Source organism: Gobio gobio (genome assembly GCF_949357685.1).
Source record: "Gobio gobio genome assembly, chromosome: 2".
Classification (NCBI taxonomy): Eukaryota; Metazoa; Chordata; class Actinopteri; order Cypriniformes; family Gobionidae; genus Gobio; species Gobio gobio.
This window is the reverse complement of record NC_137098.1, coordinates 69,447,975-69,460,120: the sequence shown is the minus strand read 5'-3', so window position 1 is coordinate 69,460,120 and position 12,146 is coordinate 69,447,975.

The following is a 12,146-nucleotide window of genomic DNA, read 5'->3' as shown; positions in this document are numbered from 1 at the left end:
AAGATGATATCCCTCCAGTCCCTGCCACGCCGCGCAGAAAGAAGCGCCGCTCGCAGCGGACTCCGGAGTTCGCCGAGAGAAGCTCGCCGGAACCCTTCCCGCCCGCTTCACTCTCGCCTTCCCCGCCCCCACCCCAGGCCGCCATTTCTGTTGCCGCCTCCGGGGATGAGGCGGATGCGGCCGCGGAACGCGCCGACAGCTGCTCCATCATGGCTTCCGACAGCGAGGACTGGTCTTCCGCGACCTCTTCAGTCCGGGGCTCCGGACGCTCTCGAGCGGGTGAGGACGCCAAACTTTTGCGCCTTCTCACCCGGGCTGTCGAGCAGCTAGGCCTCGAATGGGCCCCGCCCAAGGTGGCAGCGCCGAACCGACTTGACGGATGCTTCCTAAACAGTCGCCGCCGTGCGCCCACCTCCAGGACTGCACCCTTTCTGCCAGAGCTTCACGAGGAGCTCGCAAAGTCCTGGAACGCGCCATTCTCCGCGAGGGTCTCGTCTCAGGCTTCTTCGACGCTCTCACAAGTTGACGGCGCGGCTGAGAAAGGCTACAACGCTATCCCTCCGGTGGAAGAGGCGGTCCTTCTGGTTGGCGCTCAAAGGCTGCCCTCCCGTCTAAGGCCTGCAGAGTGACGTCATCGCTGATCGGCCGCGCTTTCGCTGCCTCCGGTCAAGCTGCGTCCGCTCTGCACACTATGGCCGTGCTGCAAATCCTCCAAGCTAATCTCCTCCGCGACCTGGACGAGAAATGCTGTGACGCTGAGTTAATCACGGATTTGCGAAGCGCGACGGATCTCTCCCTTCGCGCCACCAAGACCGCAGCACAGGCCCTCGGACGCTCTATGGCCTCCCTCACGGTAGCTGAGCGCCACCTCTGGCTCACGCTCGCGGACATGCGAGAAACAGAGCGCGCGGCCTTCCTAAACGCCCCGCTCTCTCCGTCTGGGCTTTTCGGACCAGCGGTCAAGGGGATCGTCGACCGTTTCTCCGAAGTGCAGAAAACGACGCAGGCCATGAACCTTTTCCTGCCTCGACGCCCCGGCGCTAGCAATAGCTCCGCTGCTCGCCGTCCTCGTGACCAGCCAGCAACGAGCTCTGCGCAGCGCCCAGCGCGGCCCCCTTCGTCTCAGAGAAGACCGAGCGGCCGCCCCAGATCGCGCTCTTCCAGCCGTGGTAAGCCGCCTCCACCTCGGGGCCCCCGGCCTAGGATCACGCTGAAGCCCGAGCCTCCAAAGTCCTCCTAGCAAGAGGCGAGAAACGACGGTTAAGTCCCGCCGCGGCCAGACCACCGTCAAAACTCTTTTTCCTGTCAGCCCCCACCACTGTGGCTGCTGCAGATGGATTTCACGCAGCCAACGAGCCGGCAAAAATGCCTTCTCGCCTGTCCATAACCGCCGTTTTTACGGCGAACCAGAGAAATCACAAAAGTTGCATTATTTCTGGTCGCACGGCTCGCGCCGTATGTGTTTCAAATGCAGTAAATGTGCCCACTTTTCTGTGTTCACCCCTGCACACAAGCACTATAAACCCTGTGTCCCCCACTCACATAAAGCGGCCACCGGCCGCTCGAGTGCTAGAGTTAGGTCACGTGTCCACTTGTTTGCGTCCACGACCAACCACCACACGCGCTGTCACACAGCCACTCTTAACCGGTCATGTTCCACGCGTAAGAGTTGTGCCCGCTCAAACGCGCTCACACATTTTCGCGAACATTATGCCTCAGGCGCCACGCGCCGCGCCACACACCATTTGTTTTCCGCCCAGGGTGGCCGGAGCGATGAGTGTAGGGCCGCACACAAGCCACTCCCCGCTCGAAGCGGCAGAGATGCAGTGTGTGGGGCGGCCAGCCATCGCGAGCGATCGGCTGGCCCACAGCACAGAGAGCGCGCGCACTGCGCCCGCCCCTCCTATACAGGCCGTCAAACCCGCGAAGCGCGGCGTTTCGAGCCCGGAGGCCGTTCTATCCCGTGTGGTGCACGCGAGAGCGTGGGAAGCCATTCCAGGTGTATCAGAATGGGTGCTGAAAACAGTGAAGCACGGGTACACTCTGCAGTTTGCTCGCCGCCCTCCGCGCTTCTGTGCGCGTACAGAGACGAGAGTGAGCGAGGAAGTAGCACATCTACTTCGAGCAGAAATAGCCACGCTGCTGTGCAAAGGGGCTATAGAACCGGTTCCCCACTCTATGAGCGAGTCAGGTTTTTACAGCCGGTATTTTCTCGTGCCAAAAAGGGATGGGTCGCTCAGACCGATTCTGGATCTGAGGCGTCTGAACAAAGCTCTTATGAAAAGATCGTTCAAGATGCTCACGACCAAGCAGATCCTCGCGGATATTCGCCCGAGAGACTGGCTAATCTCCCTAGATTTGAAAGATGCATATTTTCAAATCAAGATAACGCCGCGTCACAGGCCATTCTTACGATTCGCCTTCAACGGCCAGGCTTATCAATACACCGTCCTTCCGTTCGGCCTGTCACTAGCACCCCGTACATTTACGAAGTGCATGGACGCGGCCCTCGCTCCTCTGAGAAATCGAGGGATGCGAGTATTGAACTATCTGGACGATTGGCTCATCCTGGCGCAGTCGGAGGCCGAGCTCCTCGCCCACAGGGCAATGCTGCTCAGCCATCTGGACAGCCTAGGGCTCACGGTCAATTGGACCAAGAGCTCATTAGTGCCCACGCAATCAACCTCATTTCTGGGTTTGAATCTGGACACTGTGGCAATGTCAGCCCGCCTGTCACCCCATCGCGCGCGCCAAGTTCGGCGCATGGCTGCGTACTTTCGGCCGGGCAAAATCGCACCTCTCAAGCTGTTTCAGAGGATGCTGGGACGTATGGCCTCAGCTGCAGCTGTGCTCCAGCTGGGCTTAATGCGCATGCGCCCGCTGCAATGCTGGTTAAACGCCCGAGTGCCTCACAGGGCCTGGGCGTCCGGTGGCTTCAGGATCAGAGTGACTCAGGGCTGCGTGTCAGCCCTAGAGCCCTGGTTAGTAGCCGACTGGTACCAGAGGGGAGTGACGATGGGAGCCATCTCACACCGCAAGGTCATCTCGACGGACGCCTCCACCACGGGCTGGGGCGCCGTTTTCGAGGGCAGATCAGCCTCGGGCCTTTGGTCGAGCGAGGAAAAACTCCTACACATAAACTGTTTGGAGATGATAGCGGTAGAGAACGCGCTCAAGCAGTTTCTTCCGCTTATACGAGGACACCATGTGTTAGTCCGGTCGGACAACACCACAGTGGTGTCCTACGTGAACCGGCAGGGCGGTGTCAGGTCCAGAGGTCTGGGCAATCTGACAGAACGCCTGCTCGTGTGGGCACACAGCTCGCTGCGCTCGTTGAGAGCTGCGCACGTGCCGGGCCACCTCAATGTGGGTCCGGACAAGCTGTCCAGGGGCCTCATTCTCCCAGGAGAATGGTCCCTGCACCCCCAGACAGTCCAGCTGGTATGGCGCCTGTTCGGCAGAGCGGAGCTCGACCTCTTTGCAACAAAAGAGAACGCCCGCTGCCCGACGTTTCTATCCAAAAGCGAGGATGCGCTGTCCCAAACTTGGCCCAGCCTCCCGCTGTATGCTTTCCCGCCGATCTCCCTATTGCCTCAGGTCATAGCGAAAATCAGGGAAACGCGCCGTCCGGTGCTCCTTATAGCACCGCGCTGGGAGAACCAGATTTGGTACCCAGAGCTGGTGAAGCTGTCGCACTCACCCCCCTGGCCAGTTCCGCTGAGAGCAGACCTTCTCTCTCAAGCAGGAGGGTCAGTTTGGCATCCCCATCCAGAGCGATGGTCTCTGCATGTATGGGTGTCCAACGGATACCCGTTGACCTGCCCGAAGGGGTTATGAACACGATTTCACACTCTAGAGCCCCCTCGACGAGGCGGTTATATAGTTCTAAGTGATCGGTGTTCACTGAGTGGTGTGTTTCCAAGGGATTGGACCCACAGCAATGTGGAGTCCAGCGGGTGCTCTCCTTCCTCCAAGAGCTTTTGGAATTGGGCAGGTCCCCTTCCACGCTCAAAGTGTATGTGGCGGCTATAGCAGCGTTCGCTCAGACGACGCTAGGTAGCACGCTAGGAAGGAACGAGCTCATCGTCCGTTTCCTCAGAGGAGCCAGACGGATGAATCCCCCGCGGCCCCAGTCGGTTCCTATATGGGATCTGGCCTTGGTCCTAGAGGCCCTGAAGGCTCATCCCTTTGAACCGCTCGAGACTGTGGAACCAAGGTTCCTTTCGCTAAAAAACGCGTTTCTGATAGCTCTGGCTTCAGTGAAACGCGTGGGGGATCTACACGCGCTCTCAGTGAGCCCGACGTGTATGGAGTTCGGTCCTAATGACTCTAAGGTCATTCTCAGACCGAGGCATGGTTATGTCCCCAAAGCGATCGGCACTCCCTTCAGGGCGCAGATTATCTCCCTCTCGGCTCTGCCAGCATCCGATGAGGGGGACGGTGGCAATTTCCTCTGCCCAGTCAGGGCATTGAGGGTTTATGTCACACGCTCCGCCGCCTTCAGGCGTTCTGAGCAGCTATTTGTTTCGTTTGGTGGGCGCACTAAAGGTCTCGCCTCCTCGAAACAGACCCTGTCCAGGTGGATAGTGGACGCGATTGCAACTGCATACGCTTCCAAACACCTGCAGTGCCCACTAGGTGTCAGAGCACACTCCACCAGAGGCATGGCCTCTTCATGGGCTTGGGCCAGAGGGATTTCCATACACAATATCTGTATGGCGGCAGGCTGGGCCTCCCCGTCTACGTTCGTGAGATTTTACAATCTGGAAGTTCCTGCCTTACAGGCGAAAGTGTTATCAGTTCAATAGGGCCGTTGGTTCTGCCCAGTGATTCTGCGCAGACATAGCTCACATACTGGTAGTAAGTTCGGTACTAGGCTCATGTGAATTTGAAGGAGACCGGCGGTGCCGTTCCCTCATTTACAAGACGAGCTGTTGTGAGTTTGAAGGTGACCGGCGGTGCCGTTACCTCACTCATATAACAAGATATTGTGAATTTGAAGGCGACCGGCGTTGCCGCTCCCTCATTCATGAGACAAGGTGTGGTGAATTTGAAGGAGACCGGCAGGTGCCGTTCCCTCATTCATGAGACAGGGTGTTGTAACCACCCGTCGTAAACCACCCGTCAGTTCGAATGAAGTGTCTGGATATGTGGTGGCCCGTTTTTCTTCACCGGCCACCCTGCCCGAGCAGTGTTATGGTCCCCGGTTCCCTGGGATACATATGCTGTATGCGAGGCGCGCACGGCGTTGACAATATGTTCCCGTAGCGTAAGGAACTTACGCAATACGAGAGAACCTCTCGTAAGAGAACGATACTCGGTTACTTAACGTAACCTCGGTTCTCTCTAGAAGAGGGAACGAGTATTGCGTTCATTGCCGTGCGCCCCGCGGGCTTTTACGCTTCAGAACTAAGAAAACCGAATATGCAGCCCGTGAGCCCTGCTTATATACACGTGGCCACGCCCCACCTGTAGGCAAATGAAGCCAGGTGGGCGCGAAGCGCCCTCATTGGTCGCCACGTCACGCGGGCTCACCGATAGGCTGCTGCAGTTGCCAGCAGAGCAGCCAATAGCACGCTGGAATAGCCTGCTATGGTCTGCCAGGCTGCCGCACTGCGTTGACAATGTTACAAAATTAAGGATAATTTTGGGTTTTTCAGAAATCTCGAAGAAAGAATACTTTCCCGTAAGGAACTTACGCAATACTCGTTCCCTCTTCTAGAGAGAACCGAGGTTACGTTAAGTAACCGAGTATCGTTTTTAAAGGCTCTCAGTGACCAGTATCACCGTCTTCACTAATGTAACGCTACACACAACTGATGGTTCGATACAGCTGGGAAAATAAAACGAAATATAACATTGCTTTTTTTTTTATTCAACACTGGTTTACCGAACAAATTTGAATATAATGAATATATAGGCTAATATAGTGAATATATAGGCTAATAAAGTGAATATATATACCAGTTTACAGCCTACATCACACTGACGTCACACATGGGTTCAACTGTGTATGTCTGTTGCAAATAATGGTAATATAAATTATATAATAAAGTTAAATATTAGTTCATATATTGGTTTTATATTTCCCCACAGAGGCGCTCATATGCCGCTTTGCGCTGAAAGGGCTGTAGGACACGAGCAGGAAAGAGAGCATCATTTTTCTAATATCTTCATGTTGTCTCCTGATGTTTCAGAACTGATAGTTGTAGTAAAAGGTGTGAAGAACTAAATTATCTTCTGCAGGGTCAAGAACTTTAGGCTTTGTTTGATTATGCTCTGCGAGAGAAAGCTAAACTTAAAATCTCTGGCGTGTATGAAATGCGCTATACACATAAATTTGACACACCTTAAGTTTAATAACAAGCACAAACTGTGTTAAACAGAGTTTGAAGTAAAATGCATCTTTCCTACAGCAGCGTTTTCTACTTTACCACAGTAAATAATGCAAACTCCTAATTAATAGCAAACAAGGCAGAAACGTGTATAATCCCCTGTGAGAGACGTAAATTAATATTTTGGAAAATAAATAAGAGATTCCATGTCCAGTAGAATAAAATCAGAGTAAGCTTATTTTAAATTCGTGTAAAATTGGGTGACCAGATCGCAAAACGTTGGCAAAGCTTAAATTTGGCTCAGCTCACAACCTACCTCTCGTTCGGCATGAATCCATATGTTTCCATGGCTGTGATGTAACATTTAATTGCAAACTTATTATTTGTTTTGCAAATAAATGTTTGTGCTTCACTCGTGTCATAATATTCACCTAAAACAGCTTCACATACAAAAAAAAAGTGTTTTGTCCGACCAGCGCCGGTGATACTCAGCCACCCCTGTTACACAGCCCAACCACTGGGTGACAAACTATTGTAATATGCGGACAACATTTTGAAAACAACATCTAATCTATAATTAGTCATCTATAAATATATATCTATAATCTTTTTAAATCTTATGATTTTGTACCGTATCCATGTAATTTTCTATATGTAAACGCGATCTCCCCCTGGTTTTCTGCAACCTAGCTGCGTGCGCATCCTGTGTGTTTACAAACAGTAAATTGGTCTATATGCTAATATAGGTCATATTTACATTTATGCATTTGGCAGACGCTTTTAACCAAAGTGACTTACATTGCTTTCAAGGTACACATTTTACATTTTGTCAATTCTTGCTTTCCCTGGGAATCGAACCCATGACCATGGCATTGCTAGCGCCATGCTCTACTGTTTGAGCCATAGGAAAGCTAATATAATGAATATAACGGCTAATATAGTGAATATATAGGCTAATATAATGAATATATAGGCTAATATAGTGCCTATAACGGCTAATATAGGTCATATATTTAGTGAAAGAGTTGATTTCTCTAGTGAACTCACAGCTGTGGACACTGAATGACTCCTGAGGTAAATGTGATGCTACGTGACATTGTTCTCAAGCTGTTTTATTGACGTCTTTCCGCCGTTGAAACACTGAGCGATTACACCACATATGATGCGTTTCAGTATGTGTGTATCCTCAACACACCTTCAGATATTAATTCATGTTTATTCTTTAGGAAGAGATGATCGCATTCACTCGCGAGCCGCCGCTTGAACTGACGCCTCTATACAATGATCATTCACGTCACATTAAAGGACGTCAAAATGGCATTTATTGTTTGAATTTCATGATAAACTGGACTGAGTACTTGTGTTTGTGTGTGAACTCGGATTGAAGTGTGTTCTGTGTAAAACAAGCCGACTGTTAACTGTGAAAGATTGCATTCGGAACCGTTCGGTTCACACGTGCACCGTACCGGAAGTCCTGTACCGAAACAGTTCAGTACGAATACATCACTGTTACACCCCTAATAAAACCTTGTCAAAGTCATCAGTCGCTAGAGCGGCTCTTGAGTTCAGGGAGAGTGGTTTACACACACACCGCTCTTACTGGTCTATGACAGTTTCATATACTATTGGTCCATGTGGTTAAGCCTTTATTCTGCAGAAATTGTAGATTAACTGACACTGAAGTCAATATGCAACTAAAGAGGAAGAAAAATATGAAATAAAATATGAAAATTAGTTTTAGAACAATACACAAATGCACTGAATAAGGGAGGAGAACAGATATAATAATCACGCAGTTTAAAGCTGCAGACAGAAACATCAGACTCAGGACAGAAACACACAACCTCTAAAGTAAGAACAACTCACATGTTCATTCTTCAGACACAATTAGACTTTGAGATGTTAATATTGTCTCAATGATTATGAATCTACATTAGATTTGTTCTCTTCCTCAGAAATGGACCAAACTCTATATTTCGTTCTTCTTCTCATTGGTGAGTGTGTTTGTTGTTTTATTTATGGTTTATAGTTTCATCAGGTTTGACCCTGTTATGAAAAGCATTAAATTAAACCCTCTCTTTCACAGCTCTCTGCAAAACTTGAAATGGCGCAGCAATTTACTGCAGAGCAAGTACTGAACACAATCAAATATTAGTGTCACTGTCACTTAATGATGGATCTGGTGAAGAAGCCGTCAGCAATTAAAAACATTTTTTTTAAGACGTTGAAAATGAGTTTTGAGAATATGCGTGCTAATATGAGCCAGATGCTGAATGTACAGGGAAATGAGCTCTGACCAGGGGCCTCATTTATAAAACTTTGCGTAGGATTTGCGTCAGAAGTGGCGTACGGATGAAACATAGGATGTGCGTACGCACAGAAATATTCGGATTTATAAAACCGTGCGCACGCACATCCTACGCAGTTTTCCCTTAATAAATCACAATCCATTCTAAATGTAGCGCAGCTTTTGCGGCTTCATGTCACGCCCATAGTTGCCCATAAATAGTCCGTGAAACGCCCACAAGTTAATATTCATAATTTGCGAAATCATGGCAAATACAGAGAGGAAATAAAAAAAACGTAACTTCACTCAATGTGAAGTAGAAATTATCGTTGGCGAGGTGGAAAAGAGGAGAAAAATATTTTTTGGAGGGCACAGTGTGGGCATTATAATGCCAAAAAGGCACTTGAATGGCAAAAGGTTGCAGACGCCGTAAATGCTGTAGCCTCACAACCTCGGACCGTGGCCGAAAAAAAAAAGAGAAATGGTCGGACATCAAAGTCGAGGCAAAAAAGCGTCTAACGCTCCATCGCCAGAGTGTGTCTGCCACGGGTGGGGGAAAGGGGACACCGGAGCGGACCCCTCTTGATGAGAGACTGCCGGCAATTATTGGGGAATCCCATTTATCCCAGTCCCTTTTATCCAGAGGTGGACAAAGTACACAACTCTATTACTTGAGTAAAAGTAAAAGTACTACTGGTCAAATATTACTCCGTTACAAGTGAAAGTTCTAAAATCAGATTTTTACTTAAGTAAAAGTACAGAAGTATTTGTTTTTAAATGTACTTAAGTATCAAAAGTACATTTTCATTTGTATGTCAATGCATTATTTTATTATTGTTGCATTGTTGTATAAATGCCATTATGGTGGTTTAAGCCAGTCAGTGATGCTCTATCCGACATGCTAGCATACGACTACCTTAAACTCATTTCACAGACATCCCAACCTGCAAAATGTCATTTCATTTCATTTCAGGGAATGCATGTACCCTATACTCTGATACGCATCCGATATTCTCCCAACTTTTTTTTACATTTTATGAGACATGCATCAAGTGTATACCAACGAAACTAATCTTTAATCTTTTGAGAAAACTGAAACACACTTTTTAAGTATGGCCATGGGTGCACACACTGTGCCAAGGAACCGTCTTCTTCCATTTTGCTATAAACTGATCAGTGTTCAAAAAATTGTTAGGAAACTTCACATGACCCTACATGAGTGATTACTGATAGGCTGTCTGCAAAAAAAAAAAAAAAAAAAAAAACACCTTTTAAAGAAGAAAAAAAAATCATCCACTGACTTTCAAAGCTGCTACAGAAACGACTTTCGTCTTCGAGCACCTTGATAGAAATGTAGTGGAGTAAAAAGTACGATATTTGCCTTTCAAATGTAGTGAAGTCAAAGTAAAAGTATCCCTAAAAAATAATACTTCAGTAAAGTACAGATACTCAAAAAGTGTACTTAAGTACAGTACTCAAGTAAATGTACTTACTTACTGTCCACCTCTGCTTTTATCTACGTGGAAATGGGAAATAGTTCAGTGCAAATGTAATTTCTTGCAGCTTTCTGAATGGTTGAGACATACGTCATATGTTATTTTATCGAAAATAAAACAAACTAAAGGCATTTGCATGAATACCATGATTCCCTAGCTGATGAAAAAATTTTTACTATGAAAACAACTTTCCCCAGTGGAAAATTAATAAATCTATCTATCTATCTGTCTATCTAATTGCATCTATATCTGCTCCGCCAGACGGACACATTGACGAGAATATCAGTTTTGTACATTATTTCGTTCTGTTTACCATATTATTTATGAGGATGAATTGCATAACATGCCAATATTGTTGCAGAACATATTTCACTTTTTTCTTTTTTTTTGTTGCATTTCTGTTGCAATTTTCGTTTGATTTTGTTTGTTTTACACTGCAGATCGATCAAACGGGTGTTCGTGTAGGCTGTTAATTGTAATACTTGCTTTGTGAAGTCTTCAAGTTATTTATGAGAGGCAGTATTGCCATTTCTTTTACACAACGTTCTACAGTTTCACACACTTTCACGTGTTTCTTCCATCTGCCGACGGTGTCGCCATTTCTCATTTCACCCGTTTTTGTGCGTACGCCTGGGTCAGAGCTTGCGTGAAGGACCGCACATTTTCCCGTCAAGTTTGCTTTTTATAAATACCAATTATTGCGTAGAGAGCGGCGTACGCCTTCTTTTGTGCGTACGCAACGTTTATAAATGAGGCCCCAGGACACAGGTGATGGTATAAAACATCTGCTCAAACTGAACCCTTCCCAGCTCCAAAAGGTCACAAAATATGCTTTATTTTATTCTGCTGTGATTGTTACTCTAATATCAGGAGTTTTATATATTATCGCGACAGGTGGAGTTCCATCCGTGTTAGATATAGACCTGGGTCACTAAAGACCCGAATATACAAGAATGATTGGCGAAACAGTCATGCGTTTAAACTTTATTAAAATAATAACAAGTAAGTAAACCAAAATAAACACAAGAAACCCAGAGAGCAGAACTGAGAACCTCAACGAAACATCCAACAAAGGATAACACCAGACAACAAACATAAGAAACACTGGGGTTTAAATACACAAAGAGGAATTGAGAAACAAGACACACCTGGGAACAAATCAAACTACACAGGAAGTTTTCCTCACTGTGAATGATCTTCAAATCAATCAGAATTAGCAAAAATCACTCTTGAATCAAAAACATATGAGTCGTCATTCAACTCGCTTTACTGTCTACCCAAAGATTCACACCCCTAATTTATTCCAGGAAACTGAAATGTAGTTTAGTTAGTGACATCATATCATACATATTAACCAAACACACCAGCAATATATGCATTTTACATATTTGTTACATTTAATTGACAGTTAAACATCACTTCACTTCTGCCTTTCTAAGAATAAACCAGATTTCATTCTGCAGACGCAAATAATATAAACCACATAGAATAATAAAAAAGCTGTTCTCACAGAATCAAATAAAACCAGTTATTATTACAGATAATATTAGTGAAAAACATAAAGACATAAACACACCAGATATGCAAAGAGATTCTTAAAACACACATATATTGTGTTAGGATTTAGTCATCTAAAGCAGGGGTCAGGAGCCTTTTTTGACCAAAGAGCCATTTTCTTTTCTTTTTTTCTTTTTTTGGTTAATGCCTTTTTTCCTTTAACGTTTCAATAGTAACTTTTTATTAGGTCCGTAGACAACTGAAAACAAACAAATATGCAACAAACAATAAATGTGACCTGATCGAACAAAAAAAAGTGAGTCACAGTGACCCAAATTTCAAAATTGAGATTTGGTATCAATGGAAAGAGGACTAGTCAAAGTCAAACCTTGAATGGTTTTAAAGATATACCCATTTGAATTATGGTCGTCTGCCCTCTTTTTCCAATTGAAAACCTCAGAAATTCGCTTTTAAAGTTTTTTTCCCCTGTTTTTTGTTAATATCTTTCAAAATCCATTGCATTTAAAGGGA